We start from the raw sequence: 15,136 nt of genomic DNA, 5'->3' as shown, positions 1-15,136 counted from the left end.
ATGCTGGCGGACGGAGGTGCAGGGGCTTTTCCACCACCGGCCCGCCGAAAAGACTCTACCAGCCATATAACGACTTGTAATACGGCCCGGCAGTGTCCTGATGGCGGGACACTGCAGGTGGTGGGAGCGCCTGTTCTCTGTCAGACGATCTCCTCGCTGTACAAGGTAAGTCAATCGTCTGACAGGGGAGGAGAGGTTGGAGGGTGGGGGGTGTTGTGTGTGAGTGGGTGTTGTCTGCGTGTGTGAATGTAAGTGTGTATGCATGTGTGTATGCATGTGTGCATGAATGTTTGAATGTGTGTTTGAATGCGTGTGTGTATGAGTGTTTGAATGCATGTTTGAATGCGTGTGTGTATGGGTGTTTGAATGCGTGTATGATTGTTGAAGTGAGTGTGTTTTGGAATGTTTTTGTGAATGCGAGCATGGATGCATGTGAGTGAATGCAAGTATGGATGTGTGTGAGTAAATGTGAGTATGGATGCGTATGAGTGAATGCGTGTATGTAAGTGTTGGGTAACGAGTGTATGTGGGGTGAGTGTGGGTGTGTGTGTGTGTATGCGGGGAGTTGGGGGTGCTGTACTGGAAGGGGGTGGGGTGGGAGGAGGGGATGCTGTACTGGAGGAAGAGGGTAGTGTAGGGGGAGGGGGTTGCTGTTCTGGAAGGGAGGTGGGGGGTTCTGGTATGGAAAGGGGTGTGGGGGGTATTGGGATTGCAGCAGGGGGGGGGGTTGGGGAGTCGTCTGCCAGTGACAGGAAAATATATATCCTGTCACCGGTAGCCTTTCTGCCAGGGTTTTTGTGGCAGTGCTACTGCCGCGGAAACCCTGGTGGGAAGCCAACTCGTGATACCGTCGGTGGTCTTCAGTGGACAGCCAGGTCGGAGATGCTAATCTCCGGCCCGGCTGTCCAACAGCCCTGGCGGTACAGGCGGGGATGTGGCGGATTGGTAGAGGCCAACCCGCCACATTCACCACTGTACCGTCTACGGAGAGACCACCACCGTGGCCCAGGCGGTCTAAAGTTCGCCAGGGTCATAATGAAGGCCATAATGTGGGAAGGGGTTAGCGCAGAATATGATGGGAAAGGAGGAGCATGGGTCATGCTGGGAGTAGTGAGAGCATGGGAAATGGTAAAGAACAGTTAAGTGAATGAAATTTTCCACTGGGGAGCAAGGCAGACTGGAAGGGAACATGGTTGAAAAGGAACATGCATAGGGCCTGTTGTAGTAAAAAGGTTTTGTGGAAGAGTATGAAGTTGTAGAGGAGCAATTGGTCAAATTGACAGAATGGGACACTGTAGTTTAACACACATTGGCATAGTAATAGATATCGCTGTTGGGACCTTATAAGTATTTAGCCATGCAGCACGTTATTCTGGGTGCTACAGCATCTACAGTTACTTCATGTACCACTGGTGAACGGCCACCCACACCCAAGGTGGGGTTTTCCTTCTATTTACTGAACACTGGATATGCAAATCATACCCAGAGAAGGCAAGTCTGCAACCTAAATGAAACTAAAGGAGACATGGCGAGATAGTGCTGCTGTCTGGTGCACTGCGAGACAAGGTGAGGGAATGCTGTAGCCTGATGCACCTAAAGACACAGCGAGGCTGTGCTAGTGTCTGGTGAGTTGGCAGACACAAAAAAGTGCTATTCGTTTTTGACATATATTGCTCTGTGAGACATGTGCTGTGTCTAGGGTACTTGTTAACATGGGGAGGCAGTGCTTCTGTCCGATGCACTGGAGACATGCAGAGACAATGCTATGCTGGCAGATGTGGTGGGACAGTGCTTGTATCTGGTGTACTGAGAGACATGGAGCGGTACCGTCTTTTGGGGGATGAGAGATGGAGTCTGTGATCTGTGCTATGGTTGATATGTGAAATGTCCTCCTGCACTGTGGCTGACTGTGAGTAAATGTTGGTGTTCTGTTCTGGTCTCTACTGTTGAGCAGCACGTGCTGTTAAAATGTTGAGTGGAACCAATGCCCTGGCTCTGCAGGATGCTCTGTGATGTATAGTAAGGTCATGCTGCTGCTGACCTCCTGAAGAGGTTGGTGCTACATGTGGACTTATGGAGGTGGAGCTGTGTGGTGCCCGCTGAGTGGTGCTTCAGGCTCCCTCCGGCCAATACCATTAGTTGGTGTTTTGGATGCCTCTATGGTATTTGTGGCCTTATATTTTTCTGGTTGACATAAGACGGTCTTTATTACCTTGCATATCCTGGTGTGCTACAAAACTGGACTTATTCCTCACATTGTACCTGTTGCTTAGATTTAGAATGTCTTCCCCTTAGATTGTGTAGTGAGATATGTACGGTAAAGAACAGAAAGAAGCACAGCCATGGACCTGTTCTTCACAAGTTGACAGAGCCAGAGGAGGCAGCAGCGGTGGTGAGGCTTGCCCACAGCGTGGCCAAGGAGCGCAGTTGCACGAATGTGGCAAAACCACTGCTTGCGACCAGCACGGTGAGGAGGAGCAGCGAGCAAACACACCAGCACTCACTGAAGAACCATCCCCACTCAGCGCAGCTCCAATCTGATCACTTGGCTGTAAATTAAAGGGGCTGCATGGAAAGTGAGTGGAGCTCTGAAGCCAGGATTTAAAAGTGCAGGTACTGGCCAATCGGAGAAGCAGAGGTATAAGGACGTCCCTCTCTTCTATGGTAATATGTACATAAACAAATACAAAAAATAATACTATCAAAACAACAATCAAATTTATTTATACTAAGCAATATGATATAGCACTTTTGATAAAAAAAGAAACTTGACAATAAATGCAAAATAGGAAAAAAAACCTTAAACAATAAATAACACAATCACGATAGACTAGAAGGAGAACACACCATACTGAAAAACAACACAGCTAACACACATAGGGGGTTATTACAACTTTGGAGGAGGTGTTAATCTGTCCCAAATGTGACGGATATACCACCAGCCGTATTACGAGTTCCATAGGATATAATGGACTTGTAATACGGCTGGTGGTATATCCGTCACTTTACCGCCACTTTTGGGACGGATTAACACCTCCTCCAAAGTTGTAATAACCCCCATAGACTTAGACACATCAAAAAGGTCATAAGACAGGACAGAGAAAACCAAAAGACAGATAAACAACTACACAATAGAACATTATTTACAATGACCTGAATATTTGCAAATGATATCAAACCAAATGCATTAAGCAGATAGCATGCAGTTTATAGCTATATATACAAAATTGTTTTAATAACTCATAAGTGAAAAAACAGACTGCTTATTAACTTGAATGTCCATATATTCCACGATATTATTCTTCCTTTGTGGCACATCCATTAATCGTATTCAAGAAAACGAAAGCAAAATAAATCATTCTATATTTTTCCTAGTCCAGAATGCTTTCGTCCAGTTTGTTATGCAAGAACAAATTTGCCAAATAATTTCATCCAATCTAGTGTGTAGGGAAAAGTTCGCCGACGCACGTTTCGGTGGATATACACCGACAATATATTTGATTAAATTGAATCCACCTTCCTCACGGCGTTTGAAATTCCAAATCTCATGGGGTCTCCTTCATCCCAAGTAAATCCATAAGGCCAATGTCTGCCATAACTTCACTGATGGGCTCAATCATGCCCCAATGGCTAGGATCACTTCTTATTCGTTTGTGATACACTTAGCTGCCCAAACTCAGAGGGTAAAGATATGAAATTTCTCGTAAAGTGCTGCCGGGCCAGCCACATTGCCGTATCAAAAGTGCTATATCATATTGCTTAGTATAAATACATTTGATTGTTGTTTTGATAGTATTATTTTTTGTATTTGTTTATGTACATATTACCATAGAAGAGAGGGACATCCTTATACCTCTGGTAAATTACCCTTGATCTCTCTCTACATTGATTTGGGGGCCCTGCTTTCTACTTGTTCAATCGGAGAAACAGGCCATGAGGACACCAGGCAGAGTTAAAGGGATGGTGAGCAGCAGGCGTGTCCCTATTGCGAGGGGGCGAAGCAGCACTTAGATTTGATGCAACTGTTGACAGAGCTATTAAAGAACTTTTGCTTTTTTTAAAAATGGCAGCGCTTGAATCAAGTGCTAGGATAAAGTGAAGAGGGCATCAGTTTGTAAGGATTCTGCCAGTCTTTTGGTTAGAGGAGTGTTTATCACTGTGACAATCGGAAACATGCTCTTAGTAGGAAAATGGGAAAAGCAACAATTGAAAAGCAATGGGCTGGCTTTAAGCCCACAAAGTATATACAACATATCTTGAAAAGGCAGCGCAATTGCAGCCTAGGCTTGACCTAAAAAAGGAGAAAAGGCGCATATGGCACATTAACTGAGGGAAGAGCAGGAGACGTAATAAGGGCGTTAGGTGTTGTGCCCCAGGAACAAAGTTCTGCTTTATCATATTCTAATTCAGCTTCTATTGATTGCATTGCTGGTGCAGTGGCCAAAACCAAGTGTAGTTCTCACAGAGAGTACTTTGATGCAGGCCTTTGCTTTCGTGAATGCATGATCTATATCCATGCATGTTTGAAACATCCTCTTTTCAAAGCAAGGCTCTATTGCATTCCTCACCCAACTAAAATGGTTTATTGCATCAAAGTATTTGTAAAAAAAAATAATAATAAAATAGAAAAATATTCTAGTAGCTGAGCTGTTACCTTGGTGGCAAAAGAAGTATTGAGAGCTTACCAGAGACTGCATGTATTCAGAGGAAGAAAGAGTGCTTCACAAGCTGCCCGCCAGCGTTTTGTTATATGCTGCACTCAGTGCATTGCTGCGTTATGGGTTGTTCTGGTATCTCATACTGATCTGGATTGTTCTGGTGTCTCTGCGCTCACGGCCAGCCAGAGCGGTACTATTCGAGCTGTCCAGAGTTCTGGGAATATAATTCAGTGGTGGGACTGCAGCAATCAGCACCAGACGAAGGGTGTCAAACTTTGGCTTTTTCTTCATTTGCAAAAGAACGCCATGAATTCCAAGAAACCGGTGTGAATATAGCCTTAGAACCCGCCGTAGCGGGCTCAACCGGCCATTAAAGACCCGCTCCTGCGTTAAAGGCCCGAGCCGAAGGCGAGGGCCTTTAACAAGGGAGAGGGCCTTTAATGGCCGGTAGAGCCCGCTACGGCGGGTTCTAAGGCTATTAGAACATTCTGCCACTCGGGGGCAGAAGGTTCTATTAAATAAAACAAATTCCTCACAGAACCCTCAGGCTCCGTGAGGCTTTGTTCCCAGCTGTTGCTGTGAACAAAGAGAACATTGGAATGTTGGCGCTCTGGGCTTTTACCGGCCAGTAAAAGCCCGGAGCACTCCATTGTTTTCAATGGAGCTGCCAACATTCCAATGTTCTAAGAAACCAGTGTGAATAATCCTTATAATATCCTTCCCAAGATGGTGGTCTGTCCAAGGATGTTATGCGGTTTCCAACCAAAGCTAAAATAGAGTCTTTTCCAGTGATGCTAGTTTTTGTTTGAATCATATGTAAGAAAACATTTCCAAATGATGATTGGTTTTCAACCAATTAATTCCCCTATATTTCATTGCATTAACTGCACCCTTAGTAATAATTTTGTTTAGGATTTTTGTTTCTAGCATTTCAATTGTCTGCTGGATTCTGCTTCTGGGTGTTATGCTTGACTCGCTTCTATTTCCTGATGTCCCCTTTGATTTCTTTTCCTTCCTAACTCAGACCCTCTTTAGGAGACTCTTCACACCTTTCACATTTACTGTTCTGTGCAGGTGACACCCTGGCTACTGGAAGAAGTTCCCCTTTCCCTCAGCAATCAAAAAGGGGGCTCAACAGACCTTCTTAGTGTCCAGTCCTTGACCGGAACACAGTAAATCTGGAAACTGTAACAGAAATACAAATACAAAAATAAAACATTGCAACACCAAATAAATACTTATTGCAGTAAAATTATTCAAAATAATATGTGTGCAGTTTGTTTTTTTTCCATATAGTTACCAAATGCTATGACACATTTAGTTAGTTTGGTGGCAGGAATGAAAAATAAGCTAATATTGTTTGCATGCTCAGTGCACACTTGGTGACATGATTTTGGTACTTGCCTCTTATTTAACATACAACAGCATTCTAAAAGTTATGACATTTGTTTGCTTGATTTGAACCAATGCATCTGATAGCAGTAATTGGTGAAGGTACAGTTTAGGCCTGTATTCATGGTATATTAAAGAATGTTAATGCACTGAATTACCGTGCCTCTTATGTGTGATGCTGCCTATAAGGTCAAAGATGGAATGGGCAAATGGGCATGCAGAGACCCCTGCGGTGTAACCTGCTGGTGATCATTCCAGATAATGTGTATCTCTCTGATTCTTGTCTGTGTCTGGTATCCTCTTTGTGCTGGTCTGCCTCCCCTGCTTCCTCCTTGCTGACCAGTTGCTAAAGTTGACTACTGCAGTATGAAATGTGTAGTATCTTAATTGATTGTTAATCGAGCACGAGCGCCGCACGTGTGCAGCGCTGTATGTAGTTATTATTTGATGTATGTTCCACAGTCGAGAGTGGAATGGTGCGGGTGTGAACTGAAGGCAACATGCAGTTGCCTGAGGATCTCACCATCGCTGGTCGCACTTCGTTGTGGGTTTTCGCTCAACCAAAATAAATGCCTCAAATTACCATTGTTGCATCCGCTTCGATGTATTAAATCTTGACGACGAGCGGAAAACCAGCATTTGTCAGACACCACTGTTTTTCCAAACGCCCAGCAACCTGGCTGGTGCGTGTCCGCATCGTTCTGGCTTTTGGTGACCTTTGATGCCACGGCGGAAGACTTGACCTTTGGAGTCCTCAAAGCTTCTCTGGGACCGCCGCCTCACCTTTCTTCCCGTATATTGAGTGAGGTGTGTGACACTTCTCATCGGAGGCATCGCTACACGTCATACATCGGACGTCATCGCAGAGCATGTGTTCACATCATTGCGGAGCGTGTGTGCACATCACTGCAGAACGTGCATTCTGTGGCGCTACATGAGCATGCACGTAAGATGTCACGCTTCAACGGAGCGCGTAGTACCAATTCGTTACGCACTCGGCAGCATCATTACGCGACTGATTTACTAGGTACTCATCAGTGTTGTTTCCTGGCAATGTCTGGTATGAGTGAATTTTACACACTTTGCACAGCCTGACGGTGACAGACACACCATTCTTCGATCACAGACATTATTTCAATCAGCCATCATGGCTTCGACTCATCATCTTGCACAACCACCTCCATTTCTCCCGCGCCCGGGGATACCTATTGTCAGTTGGCGTCATTAGGCAAAGATGTTTGAAAATTATCTAGTTGCCACTGACACAGTTGACATTTCCCCAGAACTCAAAGTTGCAATTTTATATGGCTGTTTGGGTCTAGATGCTCAACAAGTTTTTGTAAACCTACCAAGTGTTTCTTCACCACAAGGGGCTACTGGAGATGATGATTAGAATTGTTATAAGGAAGCAATGGCATGCACGTCCAAGCAATACACAGAGGAACCAAGTGTAATGCTTGAGAGGCATAATTTTTTCAAAAGGAAACAGGCCGCAGATGAAACTGTGGAAGAGCATATTTCAGCATTAAGGATTTTCGCGGCTACATGCAAGTTTGAAGTACATGCTAATATGTATATTAGGGATCAATTTGTCTTTGCTTGTTTTAAAAATAAAATAAAGGGGAGATTACTTAGTTGTAGCAACCCCACTCTATCGCACCCAAAATGCAAAAGCATTTCTCCTCCTTGGGGGCAGAAACCACTAGACACCAGGGATAATTTTTTTGTCAATTTCTCGCAAGGGGAGTGACCCCTTGGGCAAGGGTCGCTCTCCTGGGGGGCACATTTGTTTTAGGCCATTTCTGCTCCCCTTGGGGGCACATCAGCCTTTTGTAATTAGGCTGAAACCTCTGGGCACCAGGGATCATTTTATTTATTTTTTTCTTTTCTTTTTTTTAGACATGGGGAGCGACTCCTTAGGCAAGGGTTGCTCCCCTGGGGGGAAAAATCTTTTTGGGCCATTTCTGCCCCAGATCAGCCTATTTTTATTAGGCCAATATGTCCCCAAGGGGGGCAAGAACCACTAGACACCAGGGATTTTTATTTTATTGCATACATTTCACACAAGGGGAGCAACCTCTTAGGCAAGGGTCATTCCCATGGGGGGAAAAATCCTTTTAGGCCATTTCTGCCACCCCCCTTAGGGGCAGATCGGCCTATTGTTATCAGACATAAACCACTAGGCACCAGGGATATTATTTTTTTGTCAATTTCACTCAAGGGGAGCGACCCCTTAGGCAACAGTCGCTCCCCTGGTGGGATGAGGGGAATTAATTTTAGGCCATTTCTGACCCTCTTGGGCCTATTTCTATTAGGCTGGTCTGCCCCTGGGGGGGCAGAAACCACTTAGGCACCAGGGATTGGTGTGTCTGTGTATGTTTGGGGGGGGCAGCCCCTTGGGCAAGGGTCGCTACCCATGGGGGCACATTACTGTTGGCCATAGGCCTATTTTTGGAAGGACCATCTGCTCCCAAGGGGGGCAGAAAGCCCACCAGAGACCAGGGAAGATTTTGTTTTTTAAAAAAGAGGGTGGGGGTATGGCCATACCCCCACCCCAAATAAATTGGGCCACAGTTGTTCTGCCCACCGGTGGGCACATGGGGCAATGACCCCAGATCCACTCCCTGGGTGGGCAGAAAGCCTACTAGATGCCAGGGATTTTGTTTTTAAAAATAGTGGGCTGGTGGCTACCAACCAGTATAGGCATGGTTATGCCCCCACCCCAACTGAAGGGGGTGTTTCAGCTGTCCCCCGCACACTAAAACATCTTATCCCATGGCAAGCGAGGGAACATTTGATTATTTTGGGTTTTGGTTTCACATTTGGGCCATGAGAGCTTGTCTAACTCTCAGAATCGTCCCACTTGGAATGGTGAAGGCTCCACTTTTTGGACTTTGGCACGTTGCCATGTGGAAAACTCCACAAGATCTAGACACATCTGAAAACTAAACATCTGGGTGAGTCCAGGGTGGTGTGCTTCACATGCACCCCGCACCATTTTCTTACCCACGATGTCCTGCAGACCTCCAACTTTGCTGGAAATCACACATTTTCCCCACATTTTTGTGATGGAACCTTTCGGAATCTGCAGTAATCCACAAAATTCCTACCACCCAGCATTGTCGCATCTATACCGATAAAAATTCTGTACCACTTGTCAGCCTAAAAATGTTTTGTTTCAAACTGCCCTTTTGGACCCGCTTTGGTTCCCACTCAATTTCTACATGTTCTTGGCACTTGACCCACCTACACAAGTGAGGTATCATTTTTATCGGGAGAAGGAGGGGAACGTTGGGCGGCAGGAAATTTGTCCCGGTGTGGTGATCCCATGCAGAAATGTGGGAAAAATTTCATTTTTTTTTGCTAACTTTGGGGTTAGCTGGGGATTCTGGGTAAGAAAACACCGGGGTCTCCACGCAAGTAACACCTCCCTGGATTCCCTCGGATGTCTAGTTTTTAGAAATGTTTGGGTTTGGTAGGTCTCTCTATATGGTTGCTGTGCACAGGACCAAAACGACCCCCCGGCAGAAACAGGTAGTTTTGTATTTGATAATTTTGATGTGTCCACATAGTGTTTTGGGGCATTTCCTTTTGCGGGCACTTGGCCTACCCACACAAGTGAGGTACCCTTTTTTTTATTGGGAGACTTGGGGAAACGCTGGGTGGAAGGAAATTTAAGGCTCCTCTCAGATTCCAGAACTTTCTGTCACAGAAATGTGAGGAAGAAGTGTGTTTTTTTGCCAAATTTTGAGGTTTGCAAAGGATTCTGGGTAACAGAACCTGGTGAGAGCCCCACAAGTCACCCCATCTTGGATTCCCATAGGTGTCTAGTTTTTAAAAATGCAGAGGTTCGGTAGGTTTCCTTAGGTGCTGGCTGTGCTAGAGGCCAAAATCCACAGCTAGGCACTTTGCAAAAAACAGCTCTGTTTTCTTTGGGAAAATGTGATGTGTCCTTTTTGTGTTTTGGGGCATTTCCTGTCGCAGGCACTAGGCCTACCCACACAAGTGAGGTGCCATTTTGATTGGGAGACTTGGAGGAACGCTGGGTGACAGGAAATGTGTGTCTCTTCTCAGATTCCAGAACTTTCTGTCACCGAAATGTGAGGAAAAAGTGTTGTTTTGGCCAAATTTTGAGGTTTGCAAAGGATTCTTGGTAACAGAACCTGGTGAGAGCCCCACAAGTCACCCTATCCTGGATTCCCCTAGGTGTCTAGTTTTCAAAAATGCACAGATGTGGTAGATTTCCCTATGTGTCGGCTGAGCTAGAGGCCAAAATCCACAGCTAGGCACTTTGCAAAAAACAGGTCAGATTTCAATGCAAAAAAGTGATGTGTCCATGTTGCGTTTCCTGTCGCGGGCATTAGGCCTACTGACGATAGTGAGGTATAATTTTTTTCGGGATCCTTGGGGGAACACAGAATAGCAGAACAAGTGTTATTGCCCCTTGTCTTTCTCAAAAAATTTTCCTTTTAAATGTAAGACCGTGTGTAAAAAAGACGTCTTTTTGAGAAATGCCCTGTAATTCCCATTCTAGTATGGCGACCCTGGAATTCACAGATGTGCAAAAAATCACTGCTTCTCAACACCTTATCTTTTGATCATTTTGGAAATACAAAGGTTTCCTTGATACCTATTTTTCAGTCTTTATATTTCCCCAAATGAATTGCTTTATACCCAGTATACACTGAAAACCCATTGCAAGGTGCAGCTCATTAACTGGCTCTGGGTACCTAGGGTTCTTGATGAACCTACAAGCCCTATATATCCCAGCAACAGTAGATGTAACGGTATATTGCTTTAAAAAAATCTGACATCGCAGGAAAACGTTACAGAGTAAAATGTGGAGAAAAACAGCTGTTTTTTTCAGCTCAATTTCAATATTTTTTAATTTCAGCTGTTATTTTCTGCAGGAAAACCTTGTAGGATCTATACAAATGACCCCTTGCTGGATTCAGAATTATGTCTACTTTTCAGAAATGCATTCGTTTCAAACCCATTTCTGTCACTAACTGGAAGGAGGCTAAAAGCACAAAAAACAGTAAAAATGGGGTGTGTCCCAGTAAAATGCCAAAATTGTGTTGAAAAATGTGGTTTTCTGGTTCACGTCTGCCTGTTCCTGAAATCTAGGAAGATGGTGATTTTAGCTCCACAATCCATTTGTTGATGCCATTTTCAGGGAAAAAATTGCAAGCCTTCTTCTATAGCCCTTTTTCCCATTTTTCTTTTTTTTAAACAAAATTGTTGCTGTATTTTGGCTAATTTCTTGGTCTCCTTCAGGGGAACCCACGAACTGTAGGTACCTCTGGAGTCCCTAGGATGTTGGAAAAAAAGGATGCAAATTTGGCCTGGGTAGCTTATGTGGACAAAAAGTTGTGAGGGCCTAAGTGTGAACTGCCCCAAATAGCCAAAAAAAAGGCCTGCACCTGAGGGGGAAAAGGCCTGGCAGCAAAGGGGTTAACGAAAATAGTTTTATCAGTTTTTTTCATTCTTTATCCTAATTGTTCTCATTCCATGTTCAACTTATTTTTCAATTAAACTTGTTATGTGAAATTAAGTTATTTATTTTCACACTGTATTGTTGTGATGGTTGGCTTTTTATGGACAACACTTTCATGTGCTTTCTATGAGGACTGCCTTGCTCAGGCTATCGTAATAAAAGAAGTCCAAAGTTGTACTCATTTAGACATACTTACCACTGATCACTGGGAATACCATTTTCTCACATATATCGCACATTGACTGGTGTTATCGTTTCGGAAATAATTCCACTGCCCTCTACTGTCCTCATAAGTTGTGAGGCTTACTGAGAGCTAAGTTTATAATGCTCATTCATGTGGAACAGATGTCCCTGGCAGAACACTATAATATACCAAGTTAGCTATGACAGGTCAGCAGCACAGATTGCAAGCCTGGGCAGCTGAGCGATTTGGAGACCTGGATGATGAAAATTTAGTCAAATAAGTCCTAAGCTCTACGTAACCCAAATACTATTATCCAAAACTAACATGGTTCTAACCCAAAACACTAGCAGTGTTTTAGCGTGACAAAAGACGAGTTCATTGTTTGTGTCCAGTTAATGGGGTGAACAGTGTTCAGGATGGGACAAAGTTAAGCAGAGACTATTTATAGCCCGAATTATATCTTGGCAGTATAGATACTCTTATCGCCGTTGAGACGGAGTATCTATAGAGGCAAGATAATGGTCAGCCCACCAAAGTTAGATATGGGCAGACCTTACTTTTTTTTATACTGTTTTTATTGTTGCTTATAACGTACATACAGTTGACAAGTGCAGTAGAACTGTGATCAGAACAATAGAATGAAGTTTATCAATTCTCTCATTCCTCACCATCCCACGCTTTCTTTCCTATGGTTGATTCCCACTCTGGCCTCCTCCCACTCCCACCCGGTCTCTATTCCCCTACCCTGTGACCCTTCTGCAAGCCACTCAGTACTGTACCAATTGTCCAGTTTGTTGGCACATCACGGTTAGACAATATACGATCCTTAACCAAGTCCATAATGAGTTCTCCATCCACCTCAAATCTTGTCAAACGTTTGGGGGCACCCTCTGGCAGTGCAAACCACCTTCTCTGCCTCCATACACAATTCCATGCCTGCGATCTATCATCTTTTCTCAGGCATTTTTTGTGTACCTCTGTACAGGGCAATCTCTCATTTCGCTAACATGAACTCCAAATTACAGAACAGTAGCTGTGCAATTGTTTGATCCATATCGCATGAGATCCCAAGATGGAGGAATTGCAGGCTGCTGAGATGGTCACTTCCAGGACTACTTCTAGATCCTTTTTAATGGCCATTGTTAGACTTGACAGCCTCAGGGTGGTCACCCCTAACTTTTTGCCTGCCTCCCTCCACTTTTGAGATACTGTCTTTGCTGGTTTTTAGACTCTGCGCACTTTACCACTGCTAACCAGTGCTAAAGTGCATATGCTCTCTCCCTTCAAACATGGTAATCTTGGATCATACCCAATTGGGCAATTTAATTCACTTATAAGTCCCTAGTAGAGTGCACTATATGTGCCCAGGGCCTGTAAATTAAAAGCTACTAGTGGGCCTGCAGCACTGATTGTGCCACCCACTTAAGTAGCCCCTTAACCTTGTATCAGGCCTACCATTACAAGGCCTGGTTGTGCAGTTTCACTGCCAATTTGACTTTGACTTGGCATTTAAAACTACTTGCCAAGCCTCAAACTCCCCTTTTTCTACATGCAAGTCACCCCTAAGGTGTGCCCCAGGTAACCCCTAGGGCACGGTGCTGTGTAGGTAAAAGGCAGGGCATGTACCTTTACATGTCCTGGTAGTGTAAAACTCCTAAATTCGTTTTTACACTTCTGTGAGGCCTGCTTCCTTCATAGGCTAACATTGGGGCTGCCCTCATACATTGTTTGAGTGGTAGCTGCTGACCTGAAAGGAGTAGGAAGGTCATATTTAGGATGGCCAGAATGGTGATACAAAATCCTGCTAACTGGTGAAGTTGGATTTAATATTACTATTTTAGAAATGCCACTTTTAGAAAATGGCATTTCTCTGCACTTAAATCTTTTTGTGCCTTACACTCCACGTCTGGCTGGGTTTAGTTGACAGCTCCTTGTGCTTTCACTCAGACACTTCCTGGAGAAGAAACCTGAACCAGAACCTGCATTCTGCCAAGAAGAACTGCCTGGCTGCCCAAAGGACTCACCTGACTGCTTTCTGAATAGGACTGCTGCCTTGCTGTTGCCCTGCTGCCTTGCTGCTCCCTTGCTGTGCTGCAGAAGTGCTCTCCAAGGGCTTGGATAGAGCTTGCCTCCTGTTCCCTGAAGTTTCAGGACCAAAAAGACTTCTCTCCTGCAACTAGAATCTCCGTGTGGCGAAAATTTGCACAGCCATCCAATATTTGGCCACTCCACTGCAATCTCAGAGGGTTTGCAGGAAAATGGCCCTTTCCCACCCAGCATGGTAAACATTGCGGGTCTGCTGTCCAACCCATCTTATGCAGCCCGCTTCTATTAGAGTAGAATCTATGAAAGATTTTTCATTTGAACTAATCACAGTTTAGATTGAATAGCCAGTTCTCGGGGTGGATCAAGGTTGCATCCTAGTCCGCATCCTCCATAGACACTAGGTTTCTTTTCCAGGCAGCAGACCTTAGGTTTAATCACAGCAAATATTACTCCTACTCTGTCGTGATTAAACCTCTCTGGTGGCCCTACAAAGTATGGGCTGTGAGAGGCAGACCTCTAATTCCTCCTACCTAATTTAGATTGGTGGAATTAGAGGTCAGTTTTCAGTGCCAATCATCAGTAGGTAGATGGGAAGGGGCAGAAAAAAACTTCTAAATGCTCCCCTCACAATGCATGAGGACCCCCATGGCGAAGAGAGCATTTTCTTTTATATTGTCATAAAGAAAATCTGGATTTTCTTTTTGAAAATAAAAAAGAAAACAGTTTGTTGCAGGGTTCCGTCATATCGATGGAGCCCTACACCAAACTGTAAACAGCATTGACAGGAACTGCTGTGATGGTGATTCCTGCCAGTGCTTAAAAAGTGAACTCCAAGCTGGTGGCAGCTCCGTCAAGGCAACACAGTAATTTAGTTAGTCGCCCTGATGGAGAAATGGGCCACCTGCCTAGATATAAATGGGCTCCTTAAGAATAAAGGCCCCATTTAGAGTTAGTAGGCAGGGTCTCCCATGATTTTGGTGATGTCAGACTGCAGATTATCTGATTCACCAGAGCCGCACTTTGCTTGGGTGTTTTGGAAGCAGATGCGCTGCTCTTGCTTGTCTTAGGTTTCGAGAGCGGACGTGTCAGCTTGTTTAAACTTCCCTGGGGACAGCATGTCTTGCGATTGTTTTGCTTTTGATGGCAGTGCGTGTCTGCTCCTCCCTTTTCTTTGTAAGGTCCTGGGCTCTGAATTCTGAAGTGTTTACCTTGCATGAGTCCATTCCTGTTTTTTCTTTGTGGTAAGGGTTATTTCTTTGCCGAATTTTGCATGTACGTTTGTTAGCCATCATCGTGGAAGTCTAATGAAGACAGATTCAAGGCTTATTTTGAGTACACATCAATAAATCTTAGGAATGC

Source organism: Pleurodeles waltl, chromosome 4_2 (genome assembly GCF_031143425.1).
Source record: "Pleurodeles waltl isolate 20211129_DDA chromosome 4_2, aPleWal1.hap1.20221129, whole genome shotgun sequence".
In the NCBI taxonomy this organism is placed as follows: Eukaryota; Metazoa; Chordata; class Amphibia; order Caudata; family Salamandridae; genus Pleurodeles; species Pleurodeles waltl.
This window is presented reverse-complemented; position numbering follows the sequence as displayed.